The sequence below is a fragment of the Sciurus carolinensis genome, chromosome 3 (genome assembly GCF_902686445.1).
Source record: "Sciurus carolinensis chromosome 3, mSciCar1.2, whole genome shotgun sequence".
NCBI classification, from domain to species: Eukaryota; Metazoa; Chordata; class Mammalia; order Rodentia; family Sciuridae; genus Sciurus; species Sciurus carolinensis.
In genome coordinates, this window is record NC_062215.1 from 122,715,980 (window position 1) to 122,738,993 (window position 23,014).

Below are 23,014 nucleotides of genomic sequence, written 5' to 3' on the forward strand. Positions count from 1 at the left end.
AGTCTCTCTTAATAAATTCTTAGAATCAAATTGTAACTCAACCTTATTAGGTATGTAATTGGGAAGCTTTAAATGTTTAGAGGTCATATAAATTGGCACTTATTTGGAGTGTGTGTCTGTGTCTGGGTGGTGCTGGGGGTTTGAACCCAGAACCTTGTTGCCCATATTCCACTGAACTACACTTCCAGCCTGTTATTTGGAAAATTTTCAGTGTTGGTTGAACTAATATTTTCCATGAAAATATTGACAGGAATAGTCAGTTCATTGTGATGCCTCATCTTTAAAAGATTTAGTCTGTCCAGTGGAGGAACTAAGGTGAAAAACCAAGAAGTAATGTCCGCAGGGTAAATGAAGGAAAACAGTTACTTATCAGACATTTTAAATCTTGGATGAATACATGGTTTCTTTGTGGGATTTTTCTTTTGTTTTAAGGATTTGGTCTCTATGTTGCTCAGGTTGACCTTGAAATCCTGGGCTCAAGTGATTCTCCAGCCTCAGCCTCAGGTAGCTGGGGCTGGCTCTGAGCCAGTGGATTTTGTGGTAATGCCCACTTTACAATAAAGAACCCTCAGGTCGATTGCTCAGTCCCGGCCTTGAGTGCGTGGGAGCCCGCAGCAAAACTCCACACCATCAGAATCGCAAAAGTGGAGTTTGAACAAGTGGATGTGAAGAGAAGCATGTGACTGCTGTGCTCCAGGAGCTCTTTACCCAGGACCCTGAGGTAGAGGTGGTGGCTACCATTTTTATCCCTACTTACCATGAAGAGACTAAGGAAACTTGCATGGTGCAGAAAGGCTGAGGCAGTGGTTAGAGAGCTGGAGGGGCTTAGTTTATTTTGCTTTTAGAAGAAAGGGAGCTCCTCCCCCTAGGAAGTAGGAAATTGGGTCCTTTGCAAACAGAATGAAATTAAAGTTCAGTGCTTTGGGGGAAGGAAGAGACTATTAGGTACTATAAGAGAGCAAGTCCTAAAGGTAATAAAAGGTAAGCACAGGTTATTTTATGTCAATGTTAACCAAACATTTATCAGGTATCTGCAGGATGAGGAAGTAAATCTAGAAAAGTTGAAAAAAATGCCCAATGTCATACAACTGAAGTGGCAGAGAGGAATTGGACATCAGGGAGAGGACTTTCTCTTATTTATTTGTTTTTAAAGCAAAGTGAACTTGCCTTAGGAGTGGAAAACACAGAGGAGGATAGTGAATGGGGTTGTGTTGGAGAGCAAGGTCATCTGGGTACTAAGTCAAGCCTGACTGAGAAACCCCACCGCGTAGGAATTAGGTGGCCAAGGAGGGCTCATGAGGACCAAAGGGTTGGGCTGGAGGAAAAGGTGGATGGAGAACAGGCTCAGGAATGAGGGAGTGGGATGGACGGAAACTAGGCTATAGGATCATCCAGGAAAGATGCTGGAAACACTTGAGGTTTTTAACTGCAGCATGGCCATCCCGGAGAGGACTCTTTAGAGACCTACAAGATTGGAGAAAGAGAGGGAAAGCAGAGGGTAAGAGTGACTAGGAGCTGTTGCTATGAGACCAAGGAAGATGGCACCAGCTTGGAGAGGCAGTAGGGAATCTTTGGGAATGCACAAGGAGTGGACTCGATTGTAGAGAAATGGATGTGTTCCAGGAGAGGCCTTTGCCCAGTAAGATATCCAGGTAACCACACACTTGGAGAGAAAGAGAAGGAACAAAGGAGATGACAAAGTGAAAAATCAATTTCTTTATCTAAAAGATAAATAAATAAAATCTTGCTTTAAAAAAAAATCTTGTTTTGCAGTTTTGGGGATTGAACTCAGAGCCTCATACATGCTAGGAAAGCACTCTACCACTAAATTAGCATCTATAGCCCTCCTTACATTTTGTTTTATATGGTAGCATTTGTGCTATGCATACAACTTCAGCACTAAGATTTGGCCCCAGAGGTCTTTGATAGCTTTTTTGTCTGTTTTCTGGTTCCAGGCAAGAAAATCTTATGTACTATCTGCCCAAACCTCAAGTCAGCTATTTCTCCAAAGTTCCTTGTTTTCAATACCTATTCCTCACTGGGTGCAGTGTCGCTGGGTGCAGTAATCCCAGGAACTTGGGAAGCTGAGGTAAGGAGGATTGCAAGCTGGAGATCAGCTTTAGTGATTCAGCAAGAACCTGTCTCAGTATTTTAAAAAATTTTTAAAGGGCTGGGGACATAGTGGTAGAGTGCCTCTGGGTTCAATTCACAGTACTGCAAAATAAACAAACAAGCAAAAAACGATTCCTTTCTATTTATTTATTTGTATATTCATGTGTATCTGGTTGTATATTAGTATGTTTACATAAATACATTAATAACAGTAATATGGCTATATATACATACACATGATTTTCAAATGGTAATACCATTCATTGTTATTACTAAAGAGATTAATATTTTTACTGAAAAATTTTTTTTTCAGTCCTTGGTGTAAATTTTAGATACAGTCAACTTATTATATGTTAAAATCATTTAAATAGTCCCTCTTTATATAGTTAAGCCAAGTTTATTTATGTTTAGACTAACTTGTTGGCTTTTGATTTTCAAGATTTAATTTTTTAAATGTTAGGTTTATTTTTTTAATTTTTTAAATTTTTTGTCTTCTAATGTAAAGCATCTTAAACAGATACACATTTCTGAAGTCAAGTCTGGAAAATAAGTTGGTTTTTGTTTTTGTGGTACTGGGAATTGAACCCAGGGGTACTCAACCACTGAGCTACATCTCCAGCCCTTTTTATTTTTTATTTAGTAACTGGGACTCACTTCATTGCCCAGGCTGGCCTGCAATTTGTGATCCTCCTGCCTCAGCCTCCCCAGAAGTTGGGATTACTGATATGTGGCACGGTGCCCGGCTGGAAATAAAGTGTTTTTAGACTAGTCTAAATTATATCCCTGGCCCATACCCTGAGCATTCTTTCATCGTATAGGGTAACCCTTTTCAAAATTTTTATGATTTGTATTTTGATTTTGTAAAATCTAAGCAAAAACACAGGTATGGTTGTACCCTCCTCCTGCCTTTCAGATGCATGGTGGCATAGCACTCACGCCTCTTTTACTTCATATGTATAAGAGAGATAAGTAGAATAAAGTTTATTGTACAAAGAATATTGCAGAAAGAATTCTGAATACACTTCCTTATATGAACATGGAATTAAGCTTCAAAGTTGCAAAGGAAATACACTGTGGAGACTGCTTTTCTCTCTCCCTTGGCCACCCAACGACAGTCTGCTTTCTGAGCTTCTCCTAAGGAAGGTAAGTTCGTGCTTCGCAGGCAAGCCATAGCAACATGAATCCATGTTTTGGCTATCTCTTATTTTTATTTGATTACTTTAATAGACTGACCCTCAAGTTTGTCTTTTAAATTGAATAGCTGTAAATGTTTTTCACTTCTTAATGACCTTCTGCATATTAGCAAAGTAATAATCACCACTGGAGCTTGCCTGAGTTTCCAAGACATGGCCATTTTGAGTATCCAAATGCTTAAGGAGGAAAATATGTAAATAAAATTCCTTTATGCAAATGCATTCTGCAACTCTCATTGCCAGCCAAATTCTTGTAAATCATGATAAACAGATGCTACTGAACTAAATGACTAAGTAAAATTATGGAGATAGATTCTATTTATCTTATTTTTCAATGTTGGGGAGGGAGAAAAGGCTATTAACTAAATTTTATCTGTCTGCCTGATGATTAGGACAGACATGAAGAACTCTATTAATTGATTTCAGCAGGCGAGATGTGGGACTCTTAGGAAAGGGAGAGCTTAGGAAATGGTAAGGCAGAGATTCTATTGCAACTTAGTTTCATCAGAGAACTGGGCTTTGGAAACAGTATCAAGCTTGCTAGGTCTCTGCCTATTTTTCTTTTGTTTTTTACTTATTATTTTTCCTTAACTTTTTAAAAAACTAAAGCAAAGGACTGGGGTTGTAGCTTAGCGGTAGAGTACTTGCCTAGCATGTGTGAAGCCCTGGGTTCAATTCTCAGCACCACATGTAAATAAATAAGATAAAGGTTCATTGACAACTACAAAGAATATTACAAATAAATAAATAAAGCAAATCTCATAACAAAATTTGCCATTTTTAACCATTTTGAAATGTACAAAATTGTACATTTTTTACAGGTAATTGAGAGGTTCAGAACTATAATTTCCTGATAATCCTTTTTTCCCTGTTTTTATTGATGCACTATAATTATACATAATAGTGGGATTCATTGTAACATATTCATACATGTATAAAACAATGCAATTTCGTCAATATCATTCCCTAGAAATTTGTCTTCCTTCTCTCTCCCTTTGGTCCCTTTCCTCTATTTTACTTGTCTCTTTTATTTTCATGAGATTCCCCTGGCAACTTTTTCCTCTCTGGCTTCCACATAGAGAGAAAACATACAACTTTTGACTTTCTGAGTTTGGCTTATTTTGCTTAACATAATTAATAGGTTCCATCCGTTTTCCTGCAAAAGACATAATGTAATTTTTACTTTATGACTGAATAAAACTCCATTCTGTATAAATATCACATTTTCTTTAGCCATTTGTCTATCAACCCAGGTTGATACCATAATTTGGCTATTATAAATTGTGCTGCTATAAACATGGGTATGCATATATAAGTATATTATGATGACTAATTCTTTTGGAAAAATACCAAGGAGTGGTATAGTTGGGTCATATGTGCTTCTATTCCTACTCTTGAGGAAACTTTATTCTTATTTCTATGGCAGTTGTACTAATTTACAGTTCCACCAACAGTGTAAATGTGTTCCTTTCCCCCCATATCTTCTCCAGCATTTATTATTGTATTCTTGGAGGCTGCCATACTAACAGGATTGAGATGAAATATCAGTATAGTTTTGATTTGCATTTTTCTGATTGATAAAGATGTTGAACATTTTTTCATATATTTGTTGGCCATTTGTATGTCTTCTTTGGGTAAGTGTTTGTTTAGTTGCTTTGCCCATTTATTGCCTGGACTATTTGTTTTTTTGGTGGTAAGTTTTTTTAGTTCTTTACATAGTCTGGATATTAATCCTCTGTCAGAAGAGCAGCTAGCAAAGATTTTCTTGCATTCTTTAAGTTCTTTCTTCATATTCTTAATTGCTTCCTTTGTTGTACAGAAGCCTTTTAATTTGTTACCACACCATTATTAATTCTTGGTACTATTTCCTCCTAAACTTTAGGGATCCTATTGAGGGACTTGCTGCCTGCACCTATATGTTGGGAGTGTTGGTCCTACATTCTCTTCCAGTAGTTACAGTTTCTGGTCTAAATCCTAGGTCTTTGATCCATTTAGAATTGACTTTTGGGCAGGGTGAGAGATAAGGATGTAGTCTCATTCTTCTATAAAGGGATTACCAGTTGATCCAGCACCATTTGTTTAAAAGGCTTCTCCAATATATTTGTTTTGGTTAGCTTTTTCACTGCTGTGACTAAAAAGATGCAACCAGAACAACTGTAAAGGAGGCAAAGTTTATTTGAGGACTCACGGTTTCCATAAAAGGCTGGTTCCATTCCTCAGTGTTCCAGGTGAAGCAGAACATCATGGCGGAAGAGTGTGGCAGAGGGAAGCAGCTCACATCATGATAAAGAAGCAGAGAGAGAGACTCCACTGGCCAGATAAAATAAATACCCCCAAGCCACACCCCGATTCCTACCTCCTCCAGTCATACCCTAGCACTTCAGTTACCACTCATTAGGGGATTAATTCATTGATAGGGTTAAGACTCTTACAACCCAGTCATTTCTCCTCTGAACCTTCTTGCATTGTTTTACATTTGAGGAACACCGCATCTAAACCATAGCAGTGTGTTTTTAACACCTCTGTGAAGGATCAGTGACTGCATTTGTGTGGGTTTGCTCTGTGTCTTCTATTCTGTACCATTGGTCTATGTGTCTGTTTATATGCCAGTACCAAGTTTTTGTCACTATAGCTGTACAGTAAAATTTGAAGTTGGTATTGTGATGCCTGCAACATTGCTTTTTTTTTTTTGTTTTTAGAATTGCTCTGGTCTTCTATTCTTTGAAGTGAATTTTAGGACTGTCTTTTCTAGTTCTGTGAAGAATATCATTGATATTTTGATGGGGATTGCATTGAATCTGTAGGTGACCCTTTTAACAATATTCATTCTGCCTATGTATGAACGTGGAGGTCTTTTCATCTTCCAGTGTCTCCTTTAGTTTCTTTCTTCAGTGTTATATCATTTTCATTGTAGAGGTCTTTCACTTTCTTGGTTGGATTTATTCCTAGGTTTATTTTTGTTTGTTTGTTTTTGTTTTTGTTTTTGTTTTGAGGTTACTGTGAATGGGATTGTTTTCCTGATTTCTTTTTCAACAAATTCATTATGGATGTATAGGAAAGCTGCTGATATTTGTATGCTGATTTTGCATCCTGTTTTGAGTTAACTTTTGTATATTGTGTGAGGAGGGATTGAACTTCATTCTTGTGTATATGAATAGCCAATTGTTCCAGCACTATTTGTTAAAATGTTTATTCTTTCCCCTATTGAATGATCTTGGCACTCGTGGTGAAAATTAATTGAACATTTATAAAAGAATTTTTTACTGGATTCCCAATTCTATTCCATTAATCTTTACGTCTATCCTTATACCAGTACTATTATTTTTTTTTTTAGTGCATTGTAGATACACATGAAGGTAAAATTCACAATGGTATATTCATATATGTATATAGGATAGTTTGGCCTATAGTTTTGTAGTAAGTTATAAAATTCGGAAGTGTGAGCCACCCAATTTTCTTCTTTTCAAAACTGTTTTGGCTATTTGGAGTCCTTTGAAACACCATATAAATTTTAAGATCAATCTGTCCTTTTCTACAAAAAATGGAAATTGGAGTGTTGATAGAGAGTATACCAAATCTGTAGTACCATAGGGGAAATATTGCTTTCTTGACAACATTAAATTTTCCAGTCCCTGAACACAGGATGTCTTTACATTTATTTAGGTCTTCTTTAATTTCTTTCAGCAATGCTTTATAGTTTCCACTATGCATATCTTGAATGTATGTGGTTAAATTTATTCCTAAAGATTTTATTCTTTTTGATGCTGGAATTATTTTCCTAATTTCACTTTCAGATTGTTCATTGCTTATTTCTAAACATATAGTTCATTTTGCATATTGATATTACTATTATTTTTGAGGAACTGTTTTTCCACCAGTGCATTCTTGAGAACTTTTGCTAATTCTTTGGGTTTATCAGATACTCAGTGACCCTCAGTCTTTCTAAATGCTTATTACTATTACTACCCTACTTAGTTTCACCCATAGTGATATAAGCACTGCAACACTGCCAAGAAACTAACCCCAGATAGAATTTCATTTGACCATGCTGACTGAAATGTTGAGGAAGAGGAAAAAGAGAAATAGGGGAAATAAGCCTATATTCATTGCATTTTATTAAATTTATTATTATTCTATTTTTGTTCAATATATTTTGAAGGTTATAAAATATCTTTTAATTACTTGTTATAGAAAATTGGAATTTAACCATTAAAATCACCCACAATTCTGCCACTCACACATCAACACAGTTAAGAATCCAGTTACTCATGGATACTAAACATGAGTATTGTTACTATTATTAAAATTATATTCAGTATAATTTTTATCATGCCTCCCATTTATTTACATCTAAATTATGTAATAATGACTCACTATTAGGAAAATCAATTTAAATATACTATAAAATAAGAGGCGATAGTAATTAATTTTATTTGAATAGTCACTTTGAGCATGTCTTTCTCATGGATCCTTTTTCAGGGTTTTTTTTTAAATTAAAGAAATACACATATTTGGTGAAAACAATCAAGTGTGCATGTATGAATAAATAACAAATTCAAATAGTTCTAAAGGATTTATCATGAAAAGAATCTACTCCTTTACTAATTTCTCTAGAATCCTAATCCTACTATCCTGAGGGTGAGCTCTTTTTACTTATTTATTTTGCAGTACTAGAGATCCAACCCAGGACTTCAAGCACATTAGACAAGTGTTCTACTCCTGAGCTACATCCCTACCCTGGCAACCACACTTAGCTTCAGTTTTTATCTTTCAAGGAGTAATCTCTGTATCTCAAAAATATTTCTTTCCAATATTTCTTGAGTTCTCAACTTGAGAAACTATCCATTCATCTCCTGACCTCTCTTGCCCACTTCTGCAACCAAATTCTGACAACTCTCTTTATTTTTCTGTAATCAAGGGTGATAGTATTCATATTTTATCCTATAAACATAGTCTTTGGAGCCCTATCTCTGGGATAGTTTTAAAGATCAAGAGAAAATAAATAGCATTTACATTAATTAAACGATGTAGCCTCTTTATTCCAGTTCCGAGTGGTGTTCATAATTACACTTCCTTCCCGTCCTGATCACAGCCTTTGGTCTCTCAAAGGAAAATGTTCCCAGTGTCACCATCACTGGGATTCTCTATTGTGATTATTCAAAAAAAATTTTTTTTCGGTACTAGGGCCTGAACTCAGGATCTCACACATGCCAGGCAAGTGCTCTACCATTTACCATTCACCTGCACTCCCAAACCCCAAATTTTGTTCTTCTCTTTCTTAGAGAAATTTTATCCTTTCTCTGATTTCCAAATTGCCTTTCTTATTTCTTGAAAGGAAATTGAAATATGTGCCTTCTTTATCACGCATTTAATCTCTTTCATCTTCTCATTCATGCTTCCTCACTCTACCTGTTCCCTGGTACCTCTTTGTCCTTCTCAGAAGGCATCAAATCACTCTTCCACCTGCTACACCGTTGTTTTCCTAGGAGGGTAAGTAAGAGCCATCATTTGTAGCCCACATTTGCCCCCATTTCCCAGCTGCTTATCATTCCATCTATAGGGTAAAAGCAGAAGGACTGGTCGACTGATTCATATACATGGTTCTAATATTTTCCCACATTAATCTCACAGTCTTATCATTGTCCCATATCAATAGTGGGACATTGGTTTCTTCACTGTCCTGCTGGGTAGTGTAACTCCCTACCCTCTGTGTTCCTTCATCTTGGAGTGAAGGGGGACACATTCATATTTATATTCCTCTCTTAACAAATTTTACTTAAACTTGGATTCTCTAGGAATATCCCATTAATGATCTGACTGCAGATGAATGCACATAACATCTTGTGCTCCAGCTTGAGAATTGAGGGTCTAATATTTTGAAAATGTGGGAGACTTTTAAAGATTTTCAAAAACCAGGGAAGTAAACATGATTAGATGTGATCCTACTGGATTCACTTGATGAGGAGAACCAATGATCCCAAAGACCACCCCCCTACCACAATGAAAATTCTACTATTCATTTCCTGATAGGAAAATCCCCCAAAACTACATTTTTTTTTCCTCATTACAAAGTCAAACCATGTTTACTGTAGAAAATGTGGGAAATGCTGAAAGCACAAAGGACAAAATAAAGATAATTTTAATCTCATCACTCTGAGATGAGATAAACATATTTAACATTTAGCATTTAAAATATTCTGTGTCTGGTTACATATAAATTTTACTTAACAAAAATGAGATTTTATTGGAGATATTGTTTTGCAGCTTGCTTTTTTTCAAATTGGTTTTTTGCCCTGAATTTTTTTTTTTTTTTTTTTTTTTTTTTTTAATATATACAAGCAGATAGTCCTGAGAGGTTGAAGCTTAGATGACTCCATTAGGCTCCACCGGCAGTTTGTGAAGACTCCCGTGCTAATTTCCTAGAAGAAAGTATCACATGATGGGTATGCTAATTACCAAGATTTGATCATGGTGTAATTGATACATGTATTGAAGTCAGCACAATGTATCCCATAAATATGTCAATTAAAAATAATTCTAAAAATCCAAAAAGCAAAGTACCACAAACTGGGTGACTTAAACAACAGAAATATATTTTCTCATAGTTCTAGAGACTAGAAGTCTAAGATCAAGGTGCTAGTGGCTAGGTGAGGTGGTGCACAACTGTAATCTCAGCTTCTGGGGAGCCTGAGGCAGGAGGATCAAGAATTTGAGGCAATCCTTAGCAAGTCATCAAGATGCTGTTTCAAAAGAAAAAAGAGGTTGAGGATGTAGCCAAGTGGCAGAGTACTTACCTAGCATGCATCTAGGCCCTGAGTTCCATCCCCAATGAAAAAAAATAAAGTCCCAGGGTGAGTTTCTTCTGAGGCCTCTTGGCTTGTAAATGGCTGTCTTCTCCTCCCTGTGTCCTCACATGGTCTTCCCTCCATGCCTCTCTGTCCTAATCTCCATCTCTTAAAAGAGACATCAGTCCTATTGGAGTAGAGTCCATCCACATGAGCTCATTTTACCTTAATCACCTCTTGAAAGAGGCCCTATCTCCCAACTGGGCCACTTAAGTAGAAGGGGTTAGGACTTCAACATACAAGTTTTGAAAGGGAACAGCTGAGCCCACAGCAGTGACGCCCAGGCACTCTGGATGTCTGTAGGCTAAAGCTGTGTTTCCCGTCCTACTTATCCAGCCTGAGACCTTCATCCTTTCCCTTCTAGGGCAGAGGACCTGGCTACACATTAGAATTATCTGGTGAGTTCTGACAACTGGCCTGCAGGCCAATTAAATCAGGATCTCTGGGGAAGGGTCTGGGTGTCAGCATGTTTTAGAAGTTCCTTGGTGATTCTAATGTGGCACCAGTGTTGAGGTCCACCCTTCTATAGGGGTAGAGAAGTATGAGCAGTAAGCCAGGGAAATAACTGCTTCTTGGATTAGAGAAAGAGAAATCAAAACCAGGAGAATCCTAACCCATTTCTCAGTGGCTTATGATATGAAAAGGACAGGGTATTAGATGAAATAAAAACTCAAAGAGATAAAGAAATATCCATCCCACTAGTGAAAATGTGAAATTCCATTACGCAGAAAAAGGGTAGGTTGGGGGAGAAAAGGGAGGAAGTAGGAGAACACAAGACAGTGACTGAAAGGTGAAGAAAAATGGATGAATACCTAAGGTTTGGTACGAGCCTCCTCTTATGGCCACTTTACTTGGGAAATTTCTAACCGAGCAGAATTTATTGACTCTTTTGTAAAATGGGAAAATCGACTGCTGGTTTTATTGTTCAGTCCAGGAGCTTGCTACCCAACTGGTCAAAAACCTCGATCCCCTGATCTGAAGTCCCCAGCATCAGGCTGTGCTCAGGGAGCCCTGTCCTTGGCCACACGCACCCCACACACCTCTCTGCTGGCCGATTTTCTTTCCCTCTGCCTCCCAGCCGTGCCCTTTTACTGTTTCTGGGATAGATGTTGCTAGCAAATTGACACAGGGGATGCCGCCTATTCCTGAAGTCATTTATATTGGTATTACTACAGTAAATTCTTTATGAAATAAAAATCAATAGTCACCGACATCCTGAGTAGTGAGGAAAATAATTGTTTATGGCACTCAGCTTAAGCTGTTCTGGTAATCACGTTGAAAAATACAATATTTATTCATTAGATCAAATTTAATGAGGCCTCCTGGCAGTAATTATAAAAATTACTGTAGCAGTAAATTACTAATGAGTTGTGATGTGCTTCCTACCTGTGAAGAAGGACTGGGGGTTGAAAAAAGCCTGCTACCCAGATGAGGAGGCGAGGGAGGGAGCCCCGCGGGCCGCGCTGCTCTCTCACCCAGGCAGGAAAGGATCAGTGTACCCAGACCACAAAAGCAAACAAGAAAAAAGACCGAGGACACACAACCAGGGGCATTCTTGCAGCCGTGGGAACAGGATCAAGATTAGAGCATTCTTTTCCCCAAAGGTGAGCATCCTCTCAGAGCCGGTGTTGCTGCGTGCTGGGGTCACGGAGGGGCACTCGTCTGCTGCCTGGGAAGGACAGAGCTTCTTATTAAGGCTGGGAAATGATTCCAGACACGCGCCGCGCGGTCCTGCAAGTGCGAGGCCTCGACTCTGACCGCCGAGGTGCAGGTTCCGCTTGGCTCTTTCGAAACCAGCTGCGGAGCATGGCGCCTGCTCCGAGGCGAGCGCAGTGGATGGTTTTACAAGCACCCCGGGGTTCTTCCTCCTCGCAGGGATCAGAACTGGCTAGAATTTTTGCTATTCTATTTATAACACGGAGTTAAGTTTTTCTTTCCTTTTTCCAAGAATGCAAGCAATTAATTTTGATTGGGAGCTTATATATAAAAAAGGCAGAAAATATCTGAGGGCAGGCATAGTTTTAAAAAATACACAGAGTTAAATGGAAGCGTTCAGTTTCGGGAGGCAAGGTTGGACACAGCTTTGTGGTTTTCTGGGTTAATATAGCCTTACCACATAACCAGGCTACCTCAGTTCTTCCCTGGAAGCCTTTGTTCCCCAGACACAGGGATCCCTGCAATGAGGGACCCACCATGCCAGGTGAAGACCCTCCACCCCATCGACTGCTGGAGTCTGGTTCCCAGTGGAAACACCCTCTGAAGGCCCAGCCTAGCTCCCCTCAAAAGCATGGAATCTGAATAGCCCGCAGGCTGTCTTCTGGAGTGACAGCTATCTATTCAGGTGGTGGCTGCTATTGTCTTCTCACTTGTAACACCAAGAGGGTTTTTGTTTAACTTTAAAAATTCTGACAGCATCTCAGAATGTCATACTCCAAGTGGGTCCAACCCCTCCTCTAATGGGGAGGGCGCAATGACATTAGAGTGTACATTTTTTTTTCCTTTAAATTGCAGATGCCTTAAAATGAGATTGTCAGGTTTGTTGGCTTGTCAGACGAGAGTATCAAGATTGTCACAGTGTATTATATCACTATAATATGATCATTGTACATGAAACTAATGAGTAATATTGTACTTAGTGGTGGGACGGAGTCACAGTAACATTAAAAAGCAGTGAGCAGCCTGTGTTTTATGCAGGAGAATCTAGGGAAGATGGCTACCCTGTGAGATGGAAGGCCAGGATTTGCTCATCCAGGGAAAGTCAAGGAAACCTCTTTGGAGAGGGAAGTGAGGAGGTAGCCAGCTGAGGGCTGTCCTGGGGAGGCTAGTGCCGAAGAGAGGCTGACTGAAGTGTTTGCACCCTCATAGGCACCCAGAAAACTGTTCCTAAAGGAGGGAATGAATGGATTTTCTTCACAGTTAGGATCCCAAACCACTAGGCTAGAAGCAATCTGAAGAGTACTCAATTGAAGCTGCAGTGTCGCTTCAGTATCTGCCTTGCTCAGACCCTCTTGGCCACTCATCCACTCACTCGTTCATTCATCAGATGCTGATACACCCGACTACGTGCACGGGACGCTAGGCACCCAGTGGTCCATACGATGGGTACAGCCCTGCCTGCATAAGGCTCTCAGTGCAGCAGGGCAGACTCCGGATGAGGGCATGCACAAAGCAGCATACCATGCTGTGGGGAAGGAGGGAAACAGAGGAGGGACGCTGACCTGTTCTGAGGAAGCAATACTGAAGCCAAGAACTCATTAGGATGAGGAGGAGGTTAGGCTGGTAAAGAATGCTTGAGGCAAAGTAGCAGAGGTTCAGAGCCCTTGGGAACTGACAGAAGGTCAGAGGAACTAGAGGGAAGCAGTGGCCCCATGGTCACTGGATAGGGAGTATGGCTCCCAGGCTCAGGAAGACCTGAGTTTGCATTTACCTCTTTAAATTGTATAGAACTTAACAATATAATCTATCAGGCCCTCAGCACAGCAGGCCCTGGCTTCTGGTAGAAATTTAATGCACAGAAACACTCATTATTGTTACCGAGAGGCAGGCTGGTGAACTGTGGCTCCATGGCAGTGTAAAGACTCATCCTTGTTGTGTGGGAGATAGGCTTTGGGGGCATAGGACAGACAAAGGGACAGCCATGTGCAGGCCTGCCACTGTCATTTTACCTGGGTTACCATGCAGAGGAGGACAGAAGAGCAAATACTGACATGGATTCGAGATAACAACATCCCTCAGTACGCATTCATTTACTTTGGTAGCCTCAAGCAATACATCTTCGTATTGCCATAGAGATTAGACTGCCCATCACAATCTCTCTGAGAGTTGCTCCCTAGGTTGGTTCAGGACATAAACTGTGCAGCCATGCTCTGAGGACCTGATCCAATATCCCACTCTTTTGCATGCCTGAAAAGCAGTGGTAAATTTGAAGTCTGCATTTTATTTTCTGAGGCATTTTTTGCTCTTACGCCTGTTATTCCAGAGAGCCTTTTTCTGGAAGAAAGCAGACGGGATTTACAGTGTTTATCTTTTCTACAAGATGTGAGTACATTCCTCTCACTGATGTTATTGCAAACTGTGCTCAAATTTGAAGAAGGAAAGCATCCCCCACGAACTGCAAGAAAAGGTAAACATCAATGTTTAGAGTCTGTAGTTAGCTCGCCGCCGCCCACAGCTCTGTTTCTCCCAGCTCACGAGCAGTGTGGTACAATGAAGATGAGTCCCCTCATCTCTCCCACCTCAGGAGCACAGTGAAGGCTGGTGGGAATGCATTTCGTGGGGTGGGTTGTGAGCATCTGGATAAAGGACAAATGTGGGCCTGGAATTCCAGGAGAACGATTTGGTTAAAGCATGCATTTCATTGCACTTCTCCTCCTCATCTGTAGCTTCCCTAGTTCTTCTTGATATTAGTCATTGTCACGGGGTGGGTAAATGCACCCCATTAGCATTCTGGCAGCTGTGGTGCAGCTTTTTCCTGCTTGGACTTCCAGAACACCACAAGCTCTTATTTTCCGAGGACGGTCGTCTACAGGAAAAGCGTTCACCGATGGGTTGAGTGAGCTTGGTGACCACAATGGCTGAACAAATGAGATGTGGGAATTCTAAACTGGCTTATCACTTCAAAATGCATAAAGTGGGGAATGCTGGGGGGACAGGACAGGGAAGAGGAGGAAGAGAGCAGAAACAGGCTGGAGACTCACCAGTCCTGCCAGGTGGCGCTTTGTTTGGCCCGCACTGTCTCTGGTACGTGAGGGCACACGCACATTATCACGCAGCTCCACTCTCCCTTGCCTGCAAGCCTGCTGCCCCCGAACTCTTTTGAGAGTGCCAGCTCTGAGTGTGGCTTAAAGAGCCATCTGCAGAGCCTGCTCGGTGCACATGGTCAGCGCTTTGTGGAAGCTGCTTTCTGGGGGTGCTTTAGAACTCGGCCTCTTTGTCCGGCAGACCGCATACTTCTGTTGGTTTTTTCCCCCTAAATTGAACCACTCCTGTCCCTAATTGTGTCACTCCTGCTGTCCCCTCTAGCCATCAGAGCCGGTGGCATGGTTCTGATTGTGTTGCGATGCGTCCTTGAAGCATTCTTTTTGTTTGTGTTCAATGGCTCTCCTTCAGCTCACAACACAGTGGTGGCAGTGGTTTCCTAGGGTCACCCATTCTCCTCTGAGGACCAGCCCAGAAAAGCTCCGTTGTAATGAACGGGGCTTCAGACGGACGGACACACACACGGGCTTGAGAGGCCTCCTGGCTTTGGCCACTCTAACAAGATTTTGTCATTTGTGGCTTTTGCGCATTGGAAAAACTTTCATCTCTGAGTTTCTATGGGCTATAAATACTTGGTAGGTTAAAAAGGAATCATTCAGAACATGAAATAAACAGAGCCTGGCACGTACACAGCAACACACCTCAACGGAGCCCTTCAACTTCTAGGCCAGAGCGGCAGGAATCTGAGACAGGGCTTCCTTCATCCTCTCTCTCATTCACTTCCCTCCCGGGCTGGACACTGCTCTGGTTTATGACCTCTTTGGGCTGGATATTTTCCTAATGAGGCAGGAGGATTAGGTCTCCATGTTACTTACACCTTTTAACCACCAAGTGAAAACTTGATTTCATTGGGGCTGGGAACATTTTTAGAATGTATGGAAAACATGATAGATATTGATATTATATACCTACCACTAATTTCAGAAAAGAGTCTGGCAGAGAGAAATTATATCTTGATTCTGAAGTCATGATGATCCTGTTTTTTATGGCTTGACCTTTGTCCCACAATAATTGCTGTATTATTATTATTTTTTCAGAGCCTAAAAGAAATAGCTGGGTACTATTGTGTATGCCTGTAATCCCAGTGACTCAGGAGGCTGAGGCAGGAGGATCGCAAGTTCAAGGTCAGTTTCAGAAATTTAGCGAGGCCCCATGCAACTTAGCAAAACCCTCTCTCAAAACAAAAAGGACTGGGGATGTGGCTCAGTGGCAAAGCACCCCTGGCTTCAATCCTTGGTACCAAAAAAAAAAAAAGAAGAAGATGAAGAAGAAGAAGAAGAAATGCATGTAATGATTGTTGTAAGACATTTAAGTAGACAGGCTGATAAAGATGAAAATCTACTATATTTTCCAAAGAGGACATTCTTAGCATCTAGGTCCTATGGATTTGTTTTGTTTTGGGGATTGGGGATTGAACCCAGGGGCACTTTAATCACTGAATTACATCCCCAGTCCTTTTTATTTTTCACTTTGAGATAGGTTATCCCTAAGTTGCCCAGGCTGGCCTCTAACTTGTGATCCTCCTGCCTCAGACTCCTGATTGATGGAATTACAGGTATGTGCAAACTATATCTGATTTTTTTAAAAAATAGGAGTATAATGTACACATAAAAAGGTACACAAATCATAAGGGGACATCTCACCATTTAAAAAATTGTACATACTCATGTCACCACCATCCATGTCAAAATGGTTCTTGTACCCAAGCAAATTGTATCTAGTCTCTTAGTAATAATCTCTGAGGTCCCTCCCCAAGACATAACCACTTTCTGATTTCATGCTTATCCTTTATACTTTGTATACTTTGTAATATGTATGTGTATTTATGCAAAATATATGACAAATAATACAGATTACATTTTTGTTTTTTCTCTACCTTTTAAGATTTGTTTTATGTATATTGCACATTTGTACAAAATGGATTAGATCTTCATTCAGTACTGCAGTCTGATTTCTATCACTCTATATAGTATCATACTAGACATGCATTTTTCTTGTATAATATCAACAAAATATTTGTCATTAGAAGTATATAATTTATGTAATTATCACTTTATATCATACCTTTCTATGAATAAATATAAAACTAAACTATCACCTTTTTTTAAAATTTTTTTGATGATGCTGTGGATGGAACCCAGGGCCTCACAGGTGCTAGGTAAATGCTCTACAACTGAGTTATATTCCCAATCCCCAAACTATGGCTTTTAGTGGCTGCATCTCATTGTTAGGTGTAGCATGATTTGTAAATTACTTCTGTTTGACATTTAGTGTTGTTACCTCATGATTATATTTAAACAGTTCCCTTAGGGTAACATCTAAGAACAAACTTATTCCAAAGGCTTTGTAATCCTGTAATTAATTATGAGTATTCCAGTATTCCTTTATTTATTTATGTTTTTGGAGATGATGTCTTGCTCTGTTAGCCAGGCTGTTAGCCTTACGCTCTCCTGTGCTCAAGGAATTCTCTTGCCTTTGGCTTCTGCGTAGCTGAGACCACAGGCATGTGCCACTGAGCCTGGCAATTACGAATGTTCAGAAATACTACATTTTAGAATCTCCATTTATTTTGTTCCATGTTGTTTTTAAAAATAACTTGCTCCCATCTTGTAGCCAGTGCTAGAGGACAGTATGTGTGTGTGTGTGTGTGTGTGTGTGTGTGTGTGTGTGTTACCGTCTATAGTCCTGTTATTTTAGCCCTCCCAATCCAGCACAATCTGGGAGCAGGAGACATAAAGTACGCTTAGAGCCACACACTGTGTGTGTCGCTTAAAAATTCTCACCAGATTTCATTTCTAGCTGTTGGAGAATTTCTTCACAGATCATTCAATTCCTTCAATTCCCAGGGGAGAAAAAACAAAAAATGAAAAGAGAAAAAAAAAAAAGAACGAAAAAAAAGTATCTGGCTCCAGCGCCCTGGTTGAGTGAAGTTGTTGTAATGTCACCTCTTCCACTTGACTGCAAAGTACCTCTGAGCACACACACACGCACCGCTTTCCTCCCTCAGCCGTGAATATCACTGCCCTGTTTCTCGGCCCTGGCCCAGGCTTTCCGTGTAATGCTCCAAGCTTTTCATTAGGAGCGAGATTCTCTTACAAAACCCCAGCGCTATGAGTTGGCATGTTTGCTGAATTTTCATTCAGGGGTTCATTTTCCTGGTCAGTCACTTAATTTATTTTGAAAGACTTTTTCTTTTTTTTAAATTTCAGTCAAAAAGACAAGTAAAAATAATTTTCAGAGATATGTATTTAAAGAAGAAGGGGTTTTTTATTAGGATGTTTGTTTACATCAATGCTACAGAATTCTTTTTAGTCCAGAAGCCACGGGGATTATTATTTCTTTGTCATGGAATCCCTAGATCTTTGTGGGAGGCCTAGAAGCACCAGTTTCTCTTCCATTTAAACAAATTCAATTCAATTCACTTGCATTGGCAGAGCACACCAAAATCTTAATTTTCTCAGCTAAGGAGAGCTAAGTTGGCCTGGGAGCTTTTTGAACATGAATTTTTTCCTTTTCCCCCATCCTAAAACATGCCCAGAAAACAACACCAAAACCAAACCAAACCAAATCACTCTCTTCTCTAAAGCAGTGAAGGCACACAAAGTTTCTCTCCTAAAACACTTCCTGGCCAGGATATTGAGTGTGAGTTAAAGTAAGAAGTAAGTAAATCTTTCTTATTGTCTTAAATAACCGAGCAAATCAATACTTATTTTTAAAACATTTGAAGACATTTTTTAAAAACGTAATTAGGTTTCTCATGGTTCTATTACCTTCAGTGGCATGGGCCATGATTTATAAATAGAAGATGGGATGCTGCTGTCCTGCAGAAAGCTGCTCCCCTCTGCGCTACGTTGGACACTCCTCCATGGTAGAACGCAAAAACCTGCCTTGTGCTTGAATGCAGAGGACCCCAGAGTACAGAGTCCTATGATACATTAACCTAGACAACTAGGTTTTCTACATTTTTTTCTATTTAAAAGCCTAGATTTTGAATCTAATTGTGTCATGGGTCTCGTTATAATGCTAGCCACAGATCTTAGCCAGTTTGGGGGACAGTCACAATTGGCGATTGGTGGCTGCTTTTGTCTATTTCTATTTCCAGAAAAGAAGGAATGGGGCAATCCACGGCTAGTGACTGGCTTACCTGCCCAGGGTACAAATGTAAATATGAAACCTCTTCTCTTTTTCCATCCCCATCTCCCTGAACCCTTCTTCATATAGCATTTGCTTCCCCTGTCACATGGGAAAAGAAAAGTTTCCAAGAAAAATTTTGGGGCTTCATCTGGCTGATCTACACAAACTTATCCAGAGGAATGACTTCATTGTATTTTTATGGCTCTTTATTTCTAATGTTCTTCTACAAGTTCTCTGGATTGTTCTGCACATGGAAAGATTTCCAGTGGCTGGAAGGTTATGGCTGACGAAGTAACTTGGTAGCAATTTCACAGTAAGCTCAGCATTCTTAATTCCAACAAGGTACTCCTGATCCAAACTTACAGCATTTGGAATCTCCATGTTCATAGCTCCCCCTCCTTCACCACTGAAAATAACAGTACACCAGTACACTGAAAACCGCACAAAGACGACAGCTTTCAGACGTGCATGTTAAAAGGGCAGAGTTCTGTGTGTTGTGTTTGTACTGTCAGCCCACGAAAACCAGACAAGATTTAGGGAGAAAGGAAGGCTATTTACTAGAACAAAATACATGATAGTTCACATTACATATTTTCTTGATGGACACAAAGTGACATTCACACTGATTGACTGTCGGCATGTACCTCTCCCCGAGCTGGGTTCTGTGTGATGGATAAGCCAGTCTCAGGCAAGTGTCAGGAAGATTATCAAAAGAAAGAGCTGTCTCTAGTTGTTCCCTCTCTGAGGAGATTGACAACTCACCCTAACAAAAGGAAACATTAGTGTGCTATTTGCGTCTCCCAAAGAGACTGTGATAAGATGACGTGATAAATGGTGGGGTGGGGTGGGAGGGAGGTTGCCATAAAAACACATAAGGTAGCTGAATCGTGAAATGCAAAGAAAACCTCGGCTGGCACAATTGATGAGGCTTGTTTATTTTAAAAAGGTGAGTTGGTCTGAACAACGAATGTGCCTGCAAAAATCTTAGATGACAGCATAAGTCCTCTAATGGAGAGCTTCGAGAGACATCTGAAATACTGCAAGCTCCCCACCCCCGCTTCGTGGTTTACCCTGGCTGTTCTAATAGACTGCAGGTAGCTTGCACAGGCAGACAAGTCCCACACAGCTCGAAAGCAGTCAGCAAGTGATGAACCTCTGCTCCTGCGTGCGATCCAGAGTGGGGTCCAGGTCTGGCAGAGCCCCAAGAACAAGGGTTTGTGTACCAGAGCCAGAGGGTGTTTATTATGATTTAGACACAAACAGAATGAACTAGAGTGTATCCAAATAGGAAATTGTCCCCCAGAGAGGCTTTACCCATAACTGCAGCCACTGTCACCCCTCATTAATTGCAAGGATGGCACCAATTTCAAGTGATTTCAGGTCATCTTGGCAGGCTTGATTCTTAAGTGACTATGTGGAAGTCAATGTGCTGTGAACAAGTCGCACTTGGAGCTGCAAAGCGCTTTGACAGATGGCCGAGGTCTGCGAGATCTTCAGGGAGCATTCCCTTTTCTCCTTGCTGACCCTGGGTTTCCACAGCTTTCCCAGCTGCTTTGGTGCTATTGGGGGTGGGGGCGGGGTCTCTGGCACATGGCAAACCAGACCACATCTAACAGGTGGCAGGGCTCCTTTGGCCTGAGCTGATGTGGCTCCGGAGCCAGAGGGTTCTCTGCAGAACCCGGCCTGGGGCCAGGCAGTCTCTCCCGAATACCCTCAGGGTCTGACCTCAACAAATGTGCCCTGAACTTGGTTGGTCAGTGCTGAGGGCTCCAAGGGGAGCTCGTGAATAGCTATGGATTTGGACTGAGCTCGAGTCTCTCCTTGATATGCCTCTGCTCAGTCCGCAGATCTCTACCCACTGGCCTAAGTGAACTTTGGCTTTACAACTCAGGATGGGATTTTCCCAGGCTTTTGTATTGCACATGTAGGAGCCTAAGCAAGATCCTCTGGAGCAGACAAGTCAGCAAGCATTTATTGAGGACACGTGCTTGGTTCAGACCCTGAGGATTCCCAGCGGGGGACAGTCTGACCCAAGCCTGGGCTCTCTGAGAGTTATAGAAATCCCAAACCACCTTGGCTTGGGCCATAAAATCCCTCCCATCTGCTACAATCAAGATAGGTTCTTACATGTGCCAGGGAAAAGCGAGGTATTGGCAGGGGTGGGGAAGAGTCTCCTGAGGTTGATGCAAGCAAGCATTGAACAGGTGAAGGATATCACACTCGGTGAACAAATTAGTGTTCTTAGAAAACTTGGTCAACAAATTTAAAAAGAACAAACAGTAGTACAAGGGGAAACCCTTCTGATCCTTCTGATCACTGTTTCCTCCTATCCTGAGGGATGTCAGCTTCTTCTCTTACATCCTGTAAAAGACCTACCTCCTTATGTTTACATAATGCATTAATTTCTACTGAGATTTAAGCAGTTTGAATCTTCAGTGGTTAACCTTGGATTCCTTTGTGGTTTGCATTTCATGTAAAGCTTTTTGTAAAGCTGTTTCCTTGAGGATGACTGGGTGAGAGATTTGTGACCCCTCCATTTGTTCCCACTGGCATTTGGAGGGCTATAGAGAACAATAAGACATGCCCATTAGTGTGTTTTTCTTGGTCAATGGGAATGACCTGATCCAGTTATGAAAGTCACTAATTTGGTGCTACAAAGACCATGTGAAGCCCTCACCTGGCCCAAGGGAGAGAGCCAGATACAGATATGGATCCTGCCACATTCAGGTGCCCACCAAGAAATTAACTGCTCTCTGAGGCCAACCTTTGTCTATTTTTAATTTATTTTTTATTTTTACAGACTGTATTTTGATTCACTGTACACAAATGGGGTACGACTTTTTATTTCTATGGTTGTACGCGATATAGATTCACACCATTCGTGTAATCACACATGTGCATAGGGCAATGATGTTTGTCTCAGTTCACCATCTTTCGTACCCCTGCAACCTTTGTCTTTTGAAGACCTTGGATCTGACTGAGACCCTAAAGAATCCACTGTAATATTTTTTTTTTTTTTGTCTCTTCTTGATCTTCTGTTTCATGTTTCTGAGAAATCCCGTTCTTTAAATTGAATAAACCTGAAGGCTAGAGATGTAGTTCAGTGGTACAGTGCTTGCCTGACATGTGTGAGGCCCTGGGTTGGATTCCCAGCATCCAAAAACCAAATAAAAATAAATAAACCTGATTCCAACAGGTTACGGGATCCTCTGAGCCCTAGGAGTACTGGGACATACTGATCGTCATTGAAGCCTGGATCCGAAGTGACTTAGAATCAAGTCGTTGGGGAAAATGGCAAAGTGAACAAAAGTCAGAGAAGGAAGCATTTGCAAGGACTAGGAAGGGAGACAAGCCATGGAGCCAAAGAGGCTGCAGGTGTGTGTTGGGGGAGGCGGGAGGTAGGGAGAGAGAACAAATAGGAAGCCGTGCCTAGTTTCCTACATAGCAGTGGGAAAGAAAGCAAGGAAATCAGATTATTTGAGCACAAAAAAACAGAGAACAGCTAGACCCACAGAGTCCTGTCCCAGTTCTCTAAGGTAAGAGACATCCAGCAGGTGAGCTGACAGTGACACCAGGTGGCTGATGACACCACACAAGAGTTATCTCAAAGCCCTTCACCCCTCAAAGTCAAGTTTTGTTTGATAAACTGATCCTTAAATGGACATGCAATTGAATCAATCTAGAGATCACGTTTTCCAACTGCCTTATTTTTTTAGTTGAGGACACTGGATCCTCCAGTGACCCATATTGACCAACCTACCCACCCACCAAACAAACAAAAAACCCAATCCAAGAGGGCAGACACAGAGCTTCTGAACCAGTTCCACAACTCCAGCTCCTGCGTTATTAATGGATAAAGAAGAATTTGCTTTGGCTGTCTTTGAGAATTAGTTGTCAATAATGGGCAACCAATGTTAAAACTCAAATTGCAATGGCTGGGCATTGATTAATTTGATTAATTCAGATGTAACC